Here is a 21751-nt window from a genome sequence, read left to right as displayed (position 1 = left end):
CACAGTAGCACACTTCTAAAATTTCAGATTTTGTGCTCTGCTGCTACAATACATCGTGGCAGCTTCCAGAAGCAGGTTCCATCCCTGATGTCACCCCCACAGCTCTATCTGTCCCAAGACAACTCTCTGCACCTGCTATATAACAAAAGGAGGTTGGTTTTCTATTTGAGGACTTGTAGGTTTTGTTCTCTCAGACCTCTGATTGACTTCTTGGCTGCTCAGAATGACTTGATGACTACCTAGCTGTGTTCCAGAAATCCAAGCCTAGCAACCCCTTCTCCACCATCCTAACTACTACATCCCACATTTTCTTGTAGCAAAGAGGGCGTGATAAATTCCTTCTTCTGTATATGCTGAAGCTCAAAGTTGAAATTCAGTGTTTTACTCTCTAAATAATTTAGTTCTCTAATTTAATTCTCTCTGCTCTGATCTGGTTGTCTTACAGTTCGATTGCTCTTTGAATGAGAAATTCAATTAAATATTATGCAATTATTATATTAGTTTGCATTAATAGTTGACATATGTTGTCCACCTACATAACCTCAATCACTAGTAGACTCAGAGAGGAATGCACCTCCTGGCAGTGAGCCCGGGGCTATGAGAAAGTAGTGAGGGGTGCTCCCCAAGGACAAGAATTGCAGGAATATTATTACTAGCACCACTCCATGTATCCGTGCAGTGAACACAGGTGCATTTTGGATGGCATGTCCAGTTTGAAGTCTTCCTCATGCACGAGATCCACTCAGGGAAGGAAACTGGGGGATGTGGAGACAGAGCAGAGGTCCTGTACTCATCTAGCAAGGTCAAAGAGTCTGAGCTGAGAAAACGAAAACAGAGATAGATCAGAGCTGCAACCTGAAGTTGAATTGGAATTGAATTTCCCTGCTGCATTTGTTGTCAAAAGTCCTTGTAAATCCTTCAAAGAGTTTGAAGGGTAGCATTTATTATTTATTTATTTACCATTCCTATTAGACTGAATTTACTAATTGACAGTCAAAGGACTTGGAACACTGAAAAAAATAAAAAAAATTAAAGAAGAAAGTCAAAAGGATCCATCAAAATTCACAGTGGACAGGCAGATAGACTTTGTTAGTTTATGAGGGATATAATGCATGAATCCTTTTTAAATGTCCCACATCAGAATGCAATAGGGCAGAGACTAGAGTTGGAGAAAATATTCCTAAATGCGTGGCCTAACCAGGTCCCATGTCACAGTGAGATCAGATATGTGCTTCTGAGACCATTGACCACTAACCGTCAGTGCCAGTGGGAGTATCTTTGGACAACAGAGTCCATGCATCTCTGAGAGATTGTGTAAATTTACTTTAAGGATGCTCTTTTCTCAACCTTTCCAGAGACTGTGGATATGATTATCATGTGGTATGTGACTCTGAACCACACCGTGCACCATTGTCCCACCATGACAGCTGTCAGGTGTGAACCTCAGCCATTGGATATAAAAGCTGGCGTAACCCAGGATGGAAACACAAATCGAGAAGACTTTCATCTGCAGGAAGGGATGGAGGTGTTGTTTCAGGAATGACTTCACAACGTGGGAAAGTGCATTTACAAGAGATAAAACATATGCATGTGCCACGGAGGGTGGACATGGGATTAAGTCCATCTACCTGTGTTCTATGGGCTCCTGAAGACTGTTTTCTCACAATGTTCCACCTGTCAGGCTCCCCAGGACAGGACTTTGCTGCTAAAGATGACACATGAGAAGTAAACATTCTGACTCTCTTTCTGAGTTTCCTTCCAAGTACGAATCAAGGTTGTAACCAATGTGTCACTATGCTGCACCATGTTACAACAGAACATTTAACTACCAGGCTTTGATATCACCTGGTGACACCAAAGAGGTGAGAGTCTGCAGATGATCTGAGGGAAGTGACAGCCAGACTGCCTCCAGTATCGTGATGTAAAATCAATTTTATGGCATTTCCAAATTCCAGGTAACCCCCATCATGGGTGGACATAGTGGCAGCATTCCCAAAGGTGACAGGCAGAACGAAACAAGGACTGGGAGAAGGGAGAGATTCTTCTGAAGGTATCTTCTGGAGAAGCACGAAATTCCCAACAGACCTTCTCCTGTCTCCCTGACCAGAATCGTCTCATTGCCACAGAGACACAGATCCCAGATCAGACATAAGATTGTGTCCACAATGTTGATAGCATTTCCACATAAAATTAGACTCACCAACTCCCTTAATGTAAAGGGATTTGAATTATATGCTGATTCTTTAACCCATTGTTATAAATGATACTCTGGATTTCTGCTCCATGGTTATTCCCTAGTATAGTTATGGGCATCAAGCTTTTCCAAAAATACCTTAAACTTATTACATAAACATATTACACCTGTACTTACAGCATCTTCACAGAAACTTCCTAATTTTAACTATTTTTTATTTATATTTCCATGTTTGACATTGAGCTTTCAAAAACACCTATGTAAAGTAGGAACTTAACAGGGCAGAGAAACTTGCATATTGATGCAAAATTGTTCCTTTGCATCTTCTTCAGGTTCATGATTGTTGTGGAAGGCATATAATTAACACACTTTTGAGCTCCTCAGCTACATATCTAGGAGTAGAAGGAACTTTATTGTAATATCAGACACTGGAAACAATTCCAAGCCCAACCAACTACTTAAAAAAATAAAATCCTGCTATGTCCATTCTTTGGAGAGGTGCTAATCATTAAATCCAGTGATTCTTTTTTAAGGTCTGTATTATATTAATTGTTTCAAAACACATTGTATTTTGGTCGTTTTTTACTTAAAAAAGAAAGATACATCTTTAAGAACTGAAATCTCACCTCCAACAGGAATCTCTACACTACCCTAGTACTTTTCCTGTCTCACGTTAGTTAGTCACATCTTATCTTGTGTTGCAATGAGGTGTCAAGGTCTCCTCTCCATTGAACACTGGAGCAGCACCAGTGGAGACCTATCAAGCAAAATTCCACTTTGCAGGGACAAACTGTGGAAAACCTCTGGAAAGAAAAAACAGCAGTCAAGTTTGCAACAACAGAGGGTCCTTCCTAGAAATTGTGGGAATTCTAACAATCTACATATGTGCATGAGCTAGGAGCTTTCCAAAATGGATAATCATAGAGTGACAGACATATTTCTCAGGAAAAGTCAGTAAATTCCTATCAGAGGACATGTTCATTGCTCAGAAAAATTTCAGAATGACCTCTGAGTTTGCCAAGACAAGCTCCCTCTAGGATATGGCCTGAAAGGAACAAGACACTGACATTCTCTGGTAGATAAAAGTGAAGATTTTGAGCTTCAGAACGAAGCGGAGGCTGTACCATAAATGACGGTAACCCAATGTGGTCCTGAGAGAGAGAACAAAATTCTAGGCAGAACATGATGGGGAGACATAAATGGCCACTCAGAAGCAGAAGGACTCCGGGAAGCAGGAGGCAATGGATGTCTGTGTCTCAATTCTAAGCTGTTTGCTCTGATGTAAACCCTCTGGACTGTCACACATGACCACCTGATCATGGGTGTGTCTGGAAGTGGTAGTTTGGCATGGACAGAATGGGGTAGAAGTATCATCCCCACCCATACTTCTCAATGACACTATTTCCAGAAACCTCAGCATCAGGGCTGCATTTATTCTCCCACCCAAATCAACCAAAAACGAAAAATGGCAAAATATATTACAAAAATTAAACCAGATGTAAATACATGAATGATAATGATGCAACAGAGAACTGTTAATACAAGGTGCAAGGTGGGCATGAGAATGTTAGAGAGGACAGATAGACAGAAAGGACCAAAACATGGACAGAAGGAGAAACAGCAAAGCCAGAGATAATGAGGCACAGTGAACAAAACCTCCAGGAGTCCACAAGAGATAAGAGGACTGGGGTGGAACTGCCCTTCTCACAGGATGAAGGATGAAGACTTCAAATTCTGGGGCTGATAGCTGAGTGCTCTCCTTAACCGCCTCTTTCTCTCACTCTATGGCCAATTAGTCAGCAAGTCTTGCCAGTCACAAGTTCAAGACACACTTAGAAACCTACCATTTCTCACCCCTTCACCACTGCCAACCTGGACCGAGCTCCTATCAGTTTTCACTTGGACACCAGCAAGAATTTCCTCACCTTCCAGATACTAAGCTCCCATGTCCCTATCTCACTCCTAGCTACTCTCCACACCAGAGTCAGTGAGAGAATCCTTTACCATATGGAGAAAGAGCAGATTGTTGCTGGTTTATGGTCTGTCTTTTCCCCTCAAAGGTAAGACCCATGATGTCAAGTTCTTCTATTTCTGTTCATTGCTGTATTTACAAAGACCAGGCAGAGCTACACTTTGTGCAGTTAGAACCAAATAAATATTAGTTAATGAATTACACAAACAGGTATGGAACTGTACACTAGACTTCTGGTTAAAGAATAAAGGATCTTCATTTTGTATTCATTTGTGGGTCTTCAGAATGGTCGGGGTCTGAAAATCATGTCTCCCTCTTTTTTTTTTTTTTTTGTCCTCATCACTGAGACTACAATGGCCTCTCCATAACTTTCACTGCATGAACTAGTGGAAAGAATGTCCGATAGGTTGACTACCTTACGTGGTGCCTAGAACTGGCCTGGGAAGAATATGGATAATGTTATGTCCCCATGCACAAGAGCAGGTACATGTAAAGAGTAGAGTTCATAGTTAATGATCAGTCTGCAGGAAAACCACTATTCAACATGGCTTGAATGAATTCTGCACCACCACAGTGCAGAGGTTATGAAGATAACTCTTGTCTTCGAGATGAGAAAACCATGAGAAATAGCAGCCTCAGCTGTCTGTGCAGCTCCAGACCACCAGAGAGGTCCCAAGCAGTGATAGTGCACTGAGATTTTCATGCGGGATGGGCTTGGTGTGCTCAGACTCTCTGGGTCCTAGACAGCACCAACTGGCGCCTGAACACACCTCTCTCAGGGGAGGATGTCGGTGTGACTCAGACTCTGGTCATGTGGCACTATGGAGAGTGCAAAATACTGTGGTTCTGCTGGCTGGCAAGTCTCCCTAAACCTCAGGGACACCTTCACTGAGATGCTCTCATGTGCTCACGCAACTCGGGGACCAAGCCCTGGCTTCTTCGCTGCACTCTCTCTGGCTCAGTACCAGCGGTGTCTGTCCTGGGTTGGCTGACTTAAGACCCTGTCCCTAACCTCCCTATTCCCAAAATTTCCCCACAGGATCCTTTGCTCTTTTTGAGTACTTTCAACCAGACTCCAAGTTAATGCTGGTCCCCAATCGCATATTGGGGTATTACTTTCCAATGGGTCGCTTCTGGTGGCTCCTTATCCCTTTTGTTTATCTTCCAATATCAGTCCAATGTTCCCACTCTGATTTACCTGCCCACTGGCAGCTTCTGCCCCTGTAGAGATCCAGAAGTGTATAATTCTAATTTCAGGCTGATTTCATAGGTGATCAGAGTTCTTTGGTAAGTAATCAGCTCACTTTAGGGTTCACGTTGAAAAGGCGCCTCCTCCTACTTCCCCACCATCTTGTCTCCTCTCCAACTGCTGTTTTAATGTGGAAAGCCCATTAATATTATTCAATTAGTATATCATTTTGCAGTAAGTGACTGTTTCCACCTGAGGTCCAGGCACATAATCTCACCCAACAAGTCACAAGTAGAAGAAAGCATTTCTCAACAAAGAGACAGAATCTTTGAGCAGGAAGTCAGAAGTGTCCAAAAGGACGAGAATGACAGGGATATTGTCATTAGCACTCAGTATCCCAGTGCAGCACAATGCTGCATTGTGAATGGTTTGGCTGGATGGCAGTGTTCCTAATGTACAGGATCCTTTCAGGAATGGAAACAACTGGATCTGGAGACAGAACACAAGTCTTCTGCTCACCCTGTGGGGTCAAAGGGACTGATCTAAGAAAACCTAAATTGAGGTTGATCAAAATTGCACCTGAAATTGACTTCCTCTATCTTGTCATTTTCTCTAAGATTTTACCTTCTTCTGTGTGTTACAAAAGCTAGGTATGTTGAGGGCTTGGTGCTTCAGAGAGGACTCGGGTGTGTACTCGTGTGTACTGTGTACTGTTTGTTCTCTGTTGTTCTGTTTTAGCAGAACTTGCCTTCAGGCCAGTTGTATACAGAGCCCCTCCTTGCCTGCCGTGGTCAGTGTTTGGTCCTTAGGCAGAATGTGGGAGTTTTAAGTAGGTGTGTTCTGCTGGGCTTGTTAAATGAGACCTGTACCACTTCCATAGAACTGAGGCCCTGAAGAATTCCCTGGTCAGGAGATGTGGAGTGTGCAGGGTGCAGCCACTGTGGAAAAGAGGGTGTAGATTCCCCAAATACTTAAAAGTAGAACTACACTATGATCCAGCAATCACACAACTGGATATTTATCCAAAGAGCACAAAAATACTAGTTGACAGAGAACCTCACACCCCTATATTAACAGCAGCATTATTTACAATAGCCAAACTATGGAAACAGCCCACGTGCCCACTCATTGATGAATGATAAAGAGGTGGTATATGCCGAGAGAGTGGTGTGTTATTCACTCATAAAAAATAATGAAGTATTGGCATTTCCAATGACTTGGTTGGAGTTGGGGAGTTTTATGGTAAGTGTATTAGTCAGTGAAAGACACATACCATATGATTTCACTCATATGTTGAATTTAAGAAACAAAATAAATGAGGAAAAGGGGGAAAAGAAGGAGACAAAACAAGAAACACACTCTTAACTACAGATAACAGACTGACCGTTACCAGAGAGGTGGCAGATGGAGGTGGGTTCCGTAGGTTTGGGTCTTGTTAAATATGCCCTACGTTAAATAACTGTAATTTAGATAAAAACTTTAAAAATACCTGCAAGCAGTGATTGTGTTCATTCTCCTGAACGTCACAACATACTACAGAAGGATTTTTCTATTAAACAAAGCTGGAATTATTCAGGGATTTACTAATTACCACTTCTGTGAAACTGAATGGTTAACAAACTACCAAGATCCAAATTCCTGAACTCTATTAATATAAAGTGACTCATTCTGGGAAACATAACTAGACCTTAGATTTTTAAGGTTTTATAGCTTGTAGGGTTAGGGAGTCACTTGCCTATTTTGAAATTTTGCTTCTTGACTATCCATTTGCTTTATTTTAACTTTTGTATAGTTGCCTTCTGTTTATGTCCTTTGTATGTGAGAGAAGAATAGAACAACACAACTGGTAAACATTAACATACTCTATGTATCTCAACTCTACTCGGTTAAACCAGTAACACCAGGAAGCTCTTGGAAAGGTGCAGATGATATCCTATGAGGGGAAAGACTAAGGTCCAGTCCTGAGGCCATGATCACGGCAGGGCTGGTCCACATATCAGGTGTGGTGGAAGAAGTGAGACTCTGGAAGGGGAGACAAGATGTCAGGGAAGTAGGAGGAGGAGACTTTTCAACCTGAACCCTAAAGTGAGCTGATTACCTACCAAAGAATTCCAATCACCTATGAAAACAGCCTGAGACCAGAATTATACACGTCTGGATCTCTACAGGGGCAGAAGACGCCAGTGGGCAGGTAAAGCAGAGTGGGAACTTCAGACTGATATCAGAAGATAAACAAAAGGGAGAGGGAGCCACCAGAGGCAACCGATTGGAAAGTAATACCCCAATCCAAGAGTGCCCTGCTTCTGGGGACCAGCATTAACTTGGAGTCTGGTTGAAAGCACTCAAAGAGAGCAAAGTATCCCGGGGGGAAATTGTGGGTATTGGGGTGGCTAGGGACAGGGGCTTAAGTTCCCAGACCCAGGACATCCTCCCCTGGCGCTGAACCTGAGAGAGTGTGGTGGGGAAACCAGGTCTTGGTCCTGAGCCACCAGCACGCCCTGAGATCCAATGGGGTCCTGCTCCTGTGAGGGGCTGAGAGCCTCGACAGAAGGCAGAGGCTCCAGAGCCAGAGGGCAGGTGCTACAGAGCCTGAGACGCGCCCACCCTGCCCCCCCCCCCCGAGCTCTTAGACCCTCGCCATTCCACCAGAGCCTGAGACACGCGCAAACGCGCCCCATACACTCCCCTGAGAGAGGTGCGCACAAGCCCAGCTTTCTTAGACCCAGAAAGACCAGGCACTCCCAACCCGGGCCAGCAGGAAAAACTCAGCCTGCGATCGCTGCTTGGAACCTCTCTGGCAGTCTGGAGCTGCCCAGACAGCCGCAGCTCCTGAGGTTTTGAGTACAAACAGAAGACCCTGCGTCCCCAGGGACCTCGACTCAGAAACTGCTCTGCCAGCAGCTAAGGGGGAATTTATTTGGGCTCTGCAGCCAGACTGAGGCTTCTCTCTCAAGGGAGGTCAGGGTGCAGTTTGCTTTCCTCTAAACCTACAAAAACCATGAAAAGCGTCAAGGAAAGGAAAAAGAAAAAAAGTGAACAAACATAAAAACCTCCAGAGAACAAAAGCCTGAAAAAACTGGTTTCCTGAGAGCCCACCCCCTTGAGGGGGGCGGGAGGACTTAACTCAGGGAACATCATTGACTGAAAACCCACGTGGCAGGCCCCTCCCCCAGAAAACCAACCAGGAAAGAAAAAAAAAAAAAGACTACAAGAGAACCACCACCAATACTTCATAGGACAACATTTATTTTTAACTCATTCCCACTATTCTGGTTCATTTTTTTAAATATACATAATTTTTTAACCAATTTACCATCACAGTGAGATGTCCAGTACATCAAACTCCGTAATAACCTTCTAACCTGAACTTTTTGATTCATACACCTGTGTTTTTCTTTTGCATTTCTATTTTTTAATTATTATTATTTTTAAATTTTAGTTTAGTTTAGTCTAGTTTATTCCTTTTTTATTTTTATTTTCTAATATTCATATAGAGTTAAACTTCAAGGTAATCCCCTTTCCCCAATTAATACTACCCCTATAGGTATACCAATTTTTAATCCCTCTTTATCTTAAGAAAGTTGAGTCCTTTAACAAAGATATCAAGATACATCCAGGAAGAATCAAAACAACGTTCCTCGCCAACACTGAGAATTTATAACCACTCTCCCATCTTTTTCTTCCACCAGTGTTTCTGTGTTTTTGTGTTTATCCTGATAGTATATAAATCTTACACTTGGGGTTATTTTCGACAAGGTTCTTCCTTTATTTGCTTATAAATATAAATAGAATTTTTTTCCTCTCTTGTCATATACTTTTATCAGTCTTTTTGTTTGTCTGTTTTTGTTTGTATACTTCCTGAATCATACCTTGGGGCCCATTTGAGCTGAACCTTCTCTTTTATCTTCCCTTTCTTTCCTCTCTCTCTCTCTCTTTTTTCTCTTTTTCTTTTCTTTTTTCTCTCATTTGGGTGGGGAATCCTGATTGCTCAGAAGTGTTCCAAGGTGCACCCAGACTGCACCACAGTCGATACATCCAGCTACATCCGTTCAGTCATCTCTCACCAAAATGACTAGGAGGAGGAATGCCCAACAGAAGAAAAATACAGAGGATGGGCCTTCTGCAACAGAGCTAATGGCTATGAACATAGACAATATGTCGGAGACAGAATTCAGGCTAACAATTATCCAGGCAATAGCTAGGTTGGAGAAAGCCATGGATGACCAAACGGAATTGATTACGGCTGAACTGAAAGCAACCAGGGAAGATGTTCACAATGTTAGGGCTGAGTTGAAAGCTACCAGGGAAGAGGTTCACAAAGCTCTCAATGAGTTCCAATCTAATCTAAATTCTCTCAAAGTTAAGGTAACTGAGAAAGAAGATAGAATTCGTGATCTGGAGGACAAACAAATAGAGAGAAAGGATCAGGAGGAAGCCTGGAACAAACAGCTTAGAAGCCACGAAAACAGAATCAGGGAAATAAATGATGCCATGAAAGGTTCCAACGTCAGAATTATTGGAATCCCTGAAGGGGAGGAGAAAGAAAGAAGTCTAGAAGATAAAGGGGAACAAGTTCTTCATGAAAATTTTCCCAATCTCTTGAGTGGAACCAGCGTTCATGTACTAGAGGCCGAACGGTCACCACCCAACATTATAGATTCCAGGAAAACATCAAGGCACCTGATAGTCAAATTGAGGAATCATAATTGTAGGTATAATCTCTTGAAAGCCTCTAGGACAAAGAGGCTCCTTACTTACAGAGGAAAGCCCATCAGAATAACGTCAGATATGTCCACAGAGACTGGCAAGCCAGAAAGGGCTGGCAAGATATATTCAGGGCACTAAATGAGAAGAACATGCGGCCAAGAATATTTTATCCAGAACGACTGACATTCAAAATGGATGGAGAGATAAAGAGTTTCCAAGACCGGCAAGGCTTAAAAGACTATGCAACCACCAGGCCAACACTGCAGGAAATATTAAGGGGGGTTCTATAAAAGAGGAAATATTCTAAGAATAGCATTGAACAGAAATATAGAGACAATCGACACAAAGAAAGACTTCAAAGGTAACACGATATCAATAAAAACATATCTATCAATAATCACTCTCAATGTGAAAGGCCTAAATGCGCCCATAGAATGGCACAGGGTTGCAGATTGCATAAAACGACAGGACCCATTCATATGTTGTCTGCAAGAGACCAATTATGATCCTAAAGATACACCCAGATTGAAAGTGAAGGGATGGAGAAGCATCTTTCATGCCAATGGGCCTCAAAAGAAGGCTGGGGTAGCGATTCTCATATCAGACAAATTAGATTTTAAACTAAAGACTGTAGTCAGAGATACAAAAGGACACTACATAATTCTTAAAGGGACTATCCACCAAGATGATATAACAATTGAAATTATCTATGCCCCCAATATGGAGCAGCCAATTACATAAGAAACTGTTAATCAAGATAAAGAGTCATATTGATATGAATACATTAATAGCAGGAGATCTTAACACACCTCTCTCAGAAATAGACAGATCATCGAAGCAGAAAATCAATAAAGAAACAAGAGCATTGAATGACACATTGGACCAGATGGACCTCATAGATATATACCGAACATTCCACACTAAAACAACAGAATACTCATACTTCTCAAGTGCACATGGAACCTTCTCCAGAATAGACCATGTACTGGGTCACAAATCAGGACTCAACTGATACCAAAAGACAGATTATTCCCTGCATATTCTCAGATCACAATGCTTTGAAACTGGAGCTCAATCTCAAGGAAAAGTTTGGAAGGAAATCAAACACCTGGAAGCTAAAGACCACCTTGCTTAAGAATGCTTGGATCAACCAGGAGATCAAAGAAGAACTGAAACAATTCATGGAAACCAATGAGAATGAAGACATTTTCGGTCCAAACCTATGGGATACAGCAAAAGCGGTCCTAAGGGGGAAATACATAGCCATCCAAGCCTCCCTCAAAAAAATTGAAAAATCCAGAACTCAGCAGCTGTCTCTACACCTTAAAGAACTGGAGAATCAACAACAAATCAAACCAACTCCACACATAAGAAGGGAAATAATCAAGATTAGAGCTGAGATCAATCAGGTAAAAACCAGAGATACAGTAGAACATATCAATGAAAGTAGAAGCTGGTTTTTTGAAAGAATCAATAAGATCGATAAACCGTTGGCCACACTAATCCAAAAGAAAAGAGAGAAAGCCCAAATTCATAAAATTATGAATGAAAAGGGAGAGACCACAACTAACACCAAGGAAGTAGAAACAATCATCAGAAGTTGTTATCAACAGTTATACGCCAATAAGCTGAGCAACCTAGATGAAATGCATTCATTCCTGGAAAACTATAAACTCCCCAAATTGAACCAGGAAGAACTCGACAACTTAAATAGACTGATATCTAGTAACGAGATTGATACAGTGATCAAAAACCTCCCAAAAAACAAGAGCCCAGGACCTGACGGATTCTCTGGGGAATTCTACCAAACTTTCAAAGAAGAAATAATACCTATTCTCCTGAAGCTGTTTGAAAAACTTGAAGCAGAAGGAAAACTTCCAGACTCTATGAAGCCAGCATTACCCTGATCCCCAAACCAGGCAAAGACCCTACCAAAAAGGAGAATTTCAGACCAAGATCACTGATGAATATGGATGCAACATGTTTTGGAGGGGATATGGAAAAAGGGGAACCCTCTTATACTGTTGGAGGGAATGCAACTTGGTGCAGCCACTTTGGAAAACAGTGTGGAGATTCCTCAAGAAATTAAAAATATTGCTTCCCTATGACCCTGCCATTGCACTACTGGGTATTTACCCCAAAGATACAGATGTAGTGAAAAGAAGGGCCACCTGTACCCCAATGTTTATAGCAGCAATGGCCACGGTCAACAAACTCTGGAAAGAACCAAGATGCCCTTCAACGGACGAATGGATTAGGAAGATGTGGTCCATATACACTATGGAGTATAATGCCTCCATCAGAAAGGATGAATACCCAACTTTTGTAGCAACATGGATGGGACTGGAAGAGATTATGCTGAGTGAAATAAGTCAAGCAGAGAGAGTCAATTATCATATGGTTTCGCTTATTTGTGGAGCATAACAAATAGCATGGAGGACAAGGGGAGATGGGGAGGAGAAGGGAGTTGAGGGGAATTGGAAGGGGAGGTGAACCATGAGAGACTATGGACTCTGGAAAACAATCTGAGGGTTTTGAAGGGGCGGGGGATGGGAGGCTGGGGGATCCAGGTGGTAGGTATTGGAGTGGGCACGGATTGCATGGAGCACTGTGTGTGGTGTAAAAATAATGAATACTGTTACGCTGAAAAATTAAAAAAAAAAGAAGTGAGACTCTATTGGAGATGCTTCAGTGTGAAATCATGTGGTGTATATGCTTGTTACCATTGCATTTCAGATATTTAATATTCTACATATTAAGTGGTGGTTTTGTTTTCTAAAATAAACAATTAAAGGAAGGCATTTTTAATGACTAACAGAAAATTTATGCTCATATATTTAGTGAATGGTTTTAAAGTTTCAGAATAATTTTAACGTTTTCTCTAATTTAGGTAGAAAGAGAGAAATTGTGTCCCAAAGGTCATAACCATTGGGATCTAGAGTAATGATACTCAACTTTTTGTTTTTATCCACTTGATTCCTGACCAGTTGTGGACATTAATTAACTAAAACAGTCATGACTCTCTGTGTGGTGCCATATGGGTTGGCATTTCCTAAATCGTCTGTACCCACACCTCACCAGCAGCTGTCCAAACACCCTGCATCCCACATCCTGCCCAAGTGTGGTTGTCCTGAGCTCCTGGGCCAGGCTGGTTCACAGCTGTGCATCTGAGAACTCATGAAGCTTGGACAAGTGTCAGCTGGCCTTCCCTTGCACCTCCCATTCCTCTGCAGGGAGCAAGCCAGAGCTTGAGGATGCATGTTTACAATGTATTGTTCCTTGGTCCTCACTGCCTGAAACCACACATGTCTTCCAGTACCAGCAGCTTTTTTCTTATTTTATATTTAATTTAAATTTTATTATTTACCACACAGTGTGCTATTGGTTTCTGCAGTATAATCACTGATTCATCACTTACATACAACACCTAGTGTTCATCACAACAAGTGCCTTTTTTCATGCTCATCATCCATCTCCCCAATCCTCACTCATCTACTTCCATCAACTTATAGTTTGTTCTCTATTACTAAGAGTCACTTATGGTTGTTTCCCTCCCTCCTCTTTGTTCTTTTCCCACTTCCCTTACGTTCATCAGTTTTCCTTCATAAATTCCACATACAAGTCATAAATGGGAGAAAATATTTGAAAAAGGCATATCTGATAAATTTAATATCCATAACCTATAAAGACTTTACCACACTCAACATGCAAATGATGAAGTTAAGAAATGGGCAGAAGAAAGAAATAGGCACTATCCAAAGAAGACATCCAGATGGTTATCAGGTACATGAAAAGATGCTCAACGTCAGTCATCATCAGGGAAGCACTAATCAAAACCATGGAAAGATGTCACCTCATAACTGTCAGAATGACTAACATCTAATACCTGCTGAAGATAATTCTCAGACCAATGGCAATTTCATTAGAGATTCACATCAAATATAATTGGAAAAATATAGAGAAATGGTTGCTAGGACTAGTCCTCCCAGGACAAGCAGTTGACCCTCACCTTACTGGGAGAGGGGACATTTACCATATAAGAGAACCTATGAATTTGTACCCTCAGGAGGGAAAGGCCTAAGCAGTTGAGGGCACCTGATTGTAAGGACTTGATTCAGGATTCCTGCTCACCTCTGATTACAGTAAATATATCTGGATATTGTAGCCAAGGAACAGAGTGAGGAGCTCAATTATAGCAAGTAAGTGCGGGGAGATATCCTTTCAACAGGACAATCAGTGGTGGTCGCGCTGGTAGGGTAACTCCTCGCATGTTGGATAAAAGGGGGAGGGAGAAGAGGAGTCCCTGCAAGGGCCTGTGACACCTGTTGGTGCACTGAGACCATCAGGGTGTGCTCACAATCCCTCTGACTCAAGAAGCATGGAGGTCAAGACCCAGGACAAAAGGTGGAGGGAGGCTGGTCTCCTCTCAAAGGTTTCCAGCTCTATGCTTTGCTAACCTCTCCTGGACAAGAACAGAGTAAATAGTTTGTAATTTTGTGGAAATACAGAAGAGTATTCCATTTTTTTAATAAGCCATCAAAATGGTAATAACCAAACATGCCAAGGGTGAAACATTGGGATAAATATAATTGATATCATCATGGCAATAAATGTGAATGTAGAAGTACGATGATCTCGATTTCAGAGATGAAGAATTGTCTTTAACTAAGAGCATGCTTTCTGATCTCAGGTGTTCTGACATTAATTGTTTAATAATTCTATTCTTATAATTTTATTGAGTATTTCCATTGATGTGAAAAGAGAGATCAGGTGGAAATGTCTCTTGTAGTTGTTGATAAGCCACATTGTCTCCAGCACCTCTTTGAGTCTCTGTCAAGGCTTCTGAGTGGCTCCAGGTTTCTGTAACAGAAAGAACTGGTCTCCACACATCTGTCTATTCGGACTACTGGACATTCAGAAAGCCTGCAAATCTCATGTCCACCTCTATCCTGCAGAAGGTTAAAGGGAGCAAACAGGTTCCATGGAGAGGAGCACATACTCACACTCTGTGGCTTAATTTCACCAGCTGTGCACACCTGGACATTCACACAAGCAATCTGTGCTACAGTGTGTATATATCCACCTGTAAAATAGTGGTAAAATTCGCACCTATATCATGATAATGGGGTGCATATTTGAAAAAAGGAAGATAATGGGTGCTAAGCAGTTTCTCTAGCAAAATCACAGAATAAAAGAGTGTGGTTCCTCAAAGATATCATGGTGAACAAACTCCCCCAGGACCCTCACAACTGCTCTAGGGCACTGCCATCTTGAGGATGCTACCTGGAAAATATGTTATATACTCAGAAAAGATGCAAATAGGGCCTTCCCTCTGCCGATTAAAACTGCCCAGCCCTGACTCTGCAGCTGAGAGAGGAGCCCAAGCCCAGTAGTTTCAGGTGGTCCAATCAGTAATCAAGACAGAACACAGACAACTCATCATGGAGTTTGCACTTGGCTGGGTTTTCCTTGTTGCTCTTTTAAAAGATAATTCAGGGTGAGAAAGAGACATTGAGGATGTGAATGGATATGAGTAAAAGAAACTAGATGTGTGACAGTTTCCTGACAGGGATGTCTTGTGTCTGCAGGTTTCCAGTGTGAGGTGCAGCTGGTGGAATCTGGGGGAGACCTGATGAAGCCTGGGGGGTCCCTGAGACTCTCCTGTGCAGCCTCTGGATTCACCTTCAGTGCTACTGGATGAACTGGGTCCACCAGACTCCAGGGAAGTGTCTGCAGTGGGTCACAAGTATTAGCAGTAGTGGTAGTTACACATACTATACAGACTCTGTGAAGGGCCGATTCACCATCTCCAGAGACAACAGCAAGAATACGCTGTATCTGCAGATGAGCAGCCTGAGAGCCGAGGACACGGCTGTGAATTACCGTGCAAGAGACACATTGAGGGGACTGCAGTGTGAGCCCAGACTCAAACCTCACTGTAGGAGTTGATCCGGAACACCAGGGAGTGGACACTACTCTCTAATTCTGTCCTTAAGCCCCTGGAGCAGATGCACATGGTGTTTATGGGTAGGTTTCCTATCAGAATCTGGCAATTTCTCTCCAGAGAACACTTTCCCTCATGGACCTTCTCTGTACACATGATTCTGTGGTTACCTCTTCACTCTCTGACTTTGAAAAATTGTTCTAGTGGGAAAACAATTATACTAAAATACACAAAATACAGAGTCACTCACGTTGTTTATTGCTGTCTGTAAATACCAACGAATTACAAATAAACTGGTGCTCATCAAGTGAGCCTTTAAAGAACTCCCAGCTGCTCTCACTGCATCACAGGTCCACCCAACTCAACATGCAAAATTGCTAGAAGCAGCATAAAGTGCATGCTGGACATCAGGCCACAAAGGCATCAACAATCCAAAGTAAAAGAGGAAAGGGTCTTTTTTTAGGGAGTCACTGTCTTAAACAATGCTCACAGCATCAATGTTAGTGACAACATGGGAAAGCAGTGGACCCATTCCAGGTGTGATGTGTTGTCTGGATATTACACACACACACATACACAGGAGTATGAAACCTTTTTTCACTTTCCCCTAATTATTCTGCAGCAAAAATTGTCCTAAGACAGAAATACAGAGCATACTGGAAGACCTCAAGAAGCAAGAAAAATCTGTAGATTGTGCCCATTCCTGCCATGAGCACATGGACAGAAAAGAAACAATCTAACGTTACACCTGAAGGAGCTAGAGAAGGTACAATGACTAAATCCTAAACACAGGTGAAGGAAGGAATTAGTGAAGATTAGAGCAATAATAAATTATATAGATATATAAATATAGATATAGATATAGATGATATAGATAAAACAGAACAGACCAAAAATCAAGGTCTCATTTATTGAATAATAAAAAAACAAAAAACAAAAATGATAAAATTGAGAAACCTCTGCCTAGATTTGTCAAAAGGAAAACTAGAAAACCCCAAATAAATGATATCAAAATCAATATGTTTCTTTGGGGAACAAACAGGGTATTGGAGGAGTGTGGTTAAGGGGATGGGGTAACATGGGGATGGGCGATAAGGAGGGTACATGCTTGGAGGAGCAGTGGGAGTTACACACAAATAATGAATTGTTGAACACTAAATCAAAAACGAATGGTGTATATATGGTGGCTAACTGAACATAATTTAAAAAGGAATTTAGCAGATAATGTTGTGAGAATAAATCAATAAATAAAGCTATAATTCTAGGATGAAAACTCCCCAATCTAAATCCTGAAATTATACTCAAAATTTTGTTTTAAACTAGGAGTGGCTTGGGGGGCGTGGTAACTGGCTGATGGATATTAAGGAGGACACTTGATGGAATGAGCACTCGGTGTTATATGCACCTGATGAATCACTAAATCTACCTCTGAAACCAGTAATGCACTGTGTGTTAACTGAGCTGAATTTAAATAAAAAAAAATTAAAACATAAAATAAGAAATCAGTCTAATCTAGTGTGTCACTCAAAGTTCTTGTTTTGAAAAATGCCAGTGGTATTTTGGTCAGGATGGCACTGAAAGTATAGATTGTTCTGGCCAGTATAGATATTTCAACAATATTTATTCTTCCAATCCATGGGCATGGAATGTTTTTCATCATTCTGTGCTAGGACAAACAATCCTAAAATTTGAATGGAACCAGAAAACACCCTGAACTGCTCAGGAAATGCTGAAAAATAAAAACAAAGCTGGGGGCATCACGTTGCCTGATTTCAAGCTTTACTACAGAGCTGTTGTCACAAAAACAGCATGGTACTGGCACAAACACAGACACGCATACCAGTGGAACAGAGTAGAGAGCCAAGATATGGACCAGAAACTTAATGGTCAAATAATCTTCAACAAAGCAGGAAAAAATAACCGGTGGAAAAAAGTCTCTTCAATAAATGGTGCTGGGAAAATTGGGCAGCGACGTGTAGAAGAATAAAACTCAACCATTCTCTTACACCATACGCAAAGATAAACTCGAAATGGATAAAAGGCCTCAATATGAGGTGGGAATCTACCAAAATTCCAGGGGAGAACACGGGCAGTAGTAACCTCTTTGACATCAGCCACAGCAACTTCTGTCAAGAAATGTCTCCAGGGGTGCCTGCATGGCTCAGTGTTAAGGCCTCTGTTTTTCATTCAGGCCATGGTCTCTGGGTCTTGGGATTGAGGCCAGCATTGGGTTCTCTGCTCGGCGGGGAGCCTGCTTCCTCCTCTCTCTCTCTACTTGCTTGTGATCTCTGTGAAATAAATAAAAAAAAATCTTAAAAAAAGGTATATCTCCAAAAGCAAAGGAAAAAAATAAGCAAAAATAAACTTTTGGGACGTCATCAATATCAAAAGCTTCTGCACAGCAAAGGAAACAGTCAACAAAACAAAGAGGCAACCCACGGGAGTGGAGAAGATATTTGCAAATGACAGTACAGAAAAAGGGCTGATATCCAAAATCTATAAAGAACTCCTCAAACTCAAAATGCACAAAACAGATAATCACATCAAACAATGGGCAGAAAACATGAACAGATACTTCTCCAATGAAGACATAAAAATGGCTAACAGACACCTATAATAATGTTCATCATCATTAGCCATCAGGGAGATTCAAATCAAAACCACATTGAGATACCAATTGTCATCAGTTAGAATGGCCAAAATTAACAAACAGTAAGCCACGTGTGTTGGAGAGGATGTGGAGAAAGGGTAACCCTCTTACACTGCTTGTGGGAATGCAAGTTGGTGCAACCACTTTGGAAAACAGTGAGGAGATTCCTTAAGAAATTGAAAATAGAACTTCCCTATGACCCTGCAATTGCACTACTGGGTATTTACCCCAAAGATACAGATGTAGTCAAAAGAGGGGCCATCTGTAACCCAATGTTTATGGCACCAATGGCAATAGTCATCAAACTGTGGAAAGAACCAAGATGCCCTTCAACAGATGAATGGATAAGGAAGATGTGGTCCATATATACTATGGAGTCTTCTGCCTCCATCAGAAAGGGTGAATACCCAAGTTTTGTATTAATATGGACGGGACTGGAAGAGATATCCTGAGTGAAGTAAGTCAAGCAGAGAGACCCAATTATCCACATGGTTTACCTTAATAGAGCATAAGGAATTACACGGAGAACATCAGGAGGTAGAGAGGAGAAGTGAGTTGTGGAAAATTGTAGGGGAGACAAACCATTAGAGTCTGTGAACTCTGAGAACCAAACTTAGAGTTTTGGAGGGGAGGGGGATGAGAGGGTGGGTGAGCCAGGTGGTGGGAATTAAGGAGGGCATGCACTGCATGGAGCACTGGGTGTGGTGCATAAACAATGAATTCTGGAACACTGAAATTAAAATATTAAATAAAAATTGTTTTAAAATTACATGATTAAAAAAGTCTCTTATGGTTTGTCTCCCTCCCGATCCCATATCACCAAGAATATTATTGAACAGAAATTTATGGCGACAATCTATAGAAACAAAGACTTCACAGGTAACATGATGTCAATAAAAACATATCTCTCAATAATCACTGTAATGTGAATGGCCTAAATGCGCCCATAAAATGGCACAGGGTTGCAGATTGGAAAAAATGACAGGACCCATCCATATGTTGTTGAACTTTTGGGACTTCATCAAGATCAAAGGCTTCTGCACAGCAGAGTTTTTTATAGATCTTCAATACCATCACTTTATCTGTAATGTCATTTCAAATATCTCCTCCCATTCCCTGGGTGTACTCTTAGTTTTGTTGACTATGAATACCAAGGAAATGCACAGTTGTTAGAACATACTATGAATCACGATATGCCAACAAATTAGGCAGTCTGGAAGAAATGGATGCATTCTTGGAAACTAATAAACTACCAATTCTGAAACAGGAAGAAGTAGAATATATGAACAGACACTCAGCCAGGAGGACACTGAAGCAGCAATCAAAAACAAGAGTCCAGGGCCAGATGACTTCCCATTCCACAGAATTCCATGAATTCTGCCAAACACTCAAGAAATCATACCCATTCTACTGAAGCTGTTTCAAAAAATGGAAGGAAAACTTCTGAACTCCTTCTGTGATGCCAGCATTACAATGATCTCAAATCTAGGCAATGGCCTCATCAAAAAGGAGAATTACAGACCAGTGGATGCAGAACATGAATGCCAAAATACTCACAAAGGTACTAACCAATATGATACAACAGTACATTCTTTTTTTGATTCACCATTTATTTATTGTTTTGTTTTGTTTTTTTTTTTTGGTGGGGGGGAGTCACAAATTTTATTTTATTTTTATTTTTTTATAAGCAAAGTGAAGTCTTTTTTTTAGATTTTATTTATTTATTTGACAGACAGAGATCACAAGTAGGCAAAGAGGCAGGCAGAGAGAGCGGAAGGGAAGGAGGCTCCCCGCCGAGCAGAGAGCCCAATGAGGGGCTCGATCCCAGGACCCTGGGATCACGACCTGGGCCGGAGGCAGAGGCTTTAACCCACTGAGCCACCCAGGTGCCCCCAAATTTTATTTTTTTAACATGTTAATTTGATTTTATTTTTTTCAATGTTCCAAGATTCATTGTTTATGCACCACACCCAGTGCTCCATCCAATAGTACTTTAAAAGGATTATTCACCAGGACCAGGTGGGGTTTATTTCTGGTGTATTTGCAAATCAATCAACATAAGAGATCACTTTAACAAAAGAAGAGAGAAGAACCTTTTAACCCTCTCAATTTAATAGGAAAAGTGTTTGACAAAATACAGCATCCTTTCCTGATTAAAATTATTCAAAGTATAGGGATAGAAAGAACATACCTCAACAGAATAAAAGCCATCTACAAATTGTTGGGTCCCCCAATAATGGGTCCATGTTCAAAGAAGCGAGACTGATACAAAGTGAAGGTCAAGGGAAGCTTTATTTCATGCCAAGCATCAAGAATCAAACCGACTGTCAGACAGACCAGTCGGGGCCACCCCTTACAGAGAGGGCGACCCCTCCCTGCCTCACAGAATAATTTTTATAGATCAAGGGCCATGTGGTTGTGCCTGACCATACACAGGTGGCCAATGAGATTGCAACACACAGAGAAAGCTGCACAGTCATGCTAGGTCACACACGAGTGGCCATTTGAACTACAGTTCACCCCATAGTAGCTATTTGAATTAGCCTATCACCTTGGTCAGAAATGGCGCCCAAAAATGGTGCTCAAAAGGTGGGGCCCACACTCCTTTGTAACTAGGGAGACAATATGCATATTCCACTGATTGGATGTCTCCACCTGACATGACTCATCCCTGCATTAGGCTGTTATCTCCATCTCACCTGACCCACCCTTGTATTTGGGCTTTGTTATCTGGGACTGGTTTCCTGGACTTGCTTTTAAGTAAGTTCCCCATGGGGGCAGGGTCAGTTTAAGTTTTATTGCATAAACAACAAAATGGCTGTTCAACCGAGGTGGGGCCACTCTGGCTAAATAGGCCCTTACACAAATAGTTACAGGAAATATCATTCTTAATGTAGAAAAACAGAAAGCTTTTCCCTTAAGGTCAGGAACACAACAGGAATGTCCATTTTTACTACTATTGTTCATCATAGTACTAGAAGTCCTAGCCACAGCAATCAGACAACAAAAAGAAATAAAAGGAATTCAAGTTGGCATATAAGAAGTCAAATTCTCTCTCATTGCAGATGGCATGATACTTTCTGTGGAAAACCAAA

The 21751-nt window shown here is 41.5% G+C and overlaps 1 pseudogene; it reads left to right on the top strand.

Moving 5' to 3' along the window:
* LOC116862297 overlaps window positions 1-21751 on the top strand; it is a 35399-nt pseudogene that overhangs the window by 7778 nt on the left and 5870 nt on the right.

Source organism: Lontra canadensis, unplaced genomic scaffold, assembly GCF_010015895.1.
Source record: "Lontra canadensis isolate GAN:19392208 unplaced genomic scaffold, GSC_riverotter_1.0 scaffold231, whole genome shotgun sequence".
Classification (NCBI taxonomy): Eukaryota; Metazoa; Chordata; class Mammalia; order Carnivora; family Mustelidae; genus Lontra; species Lontra canadensis.
This window is presented reverse-complemented; position numbering and strand designations above follow the sequence as displayed.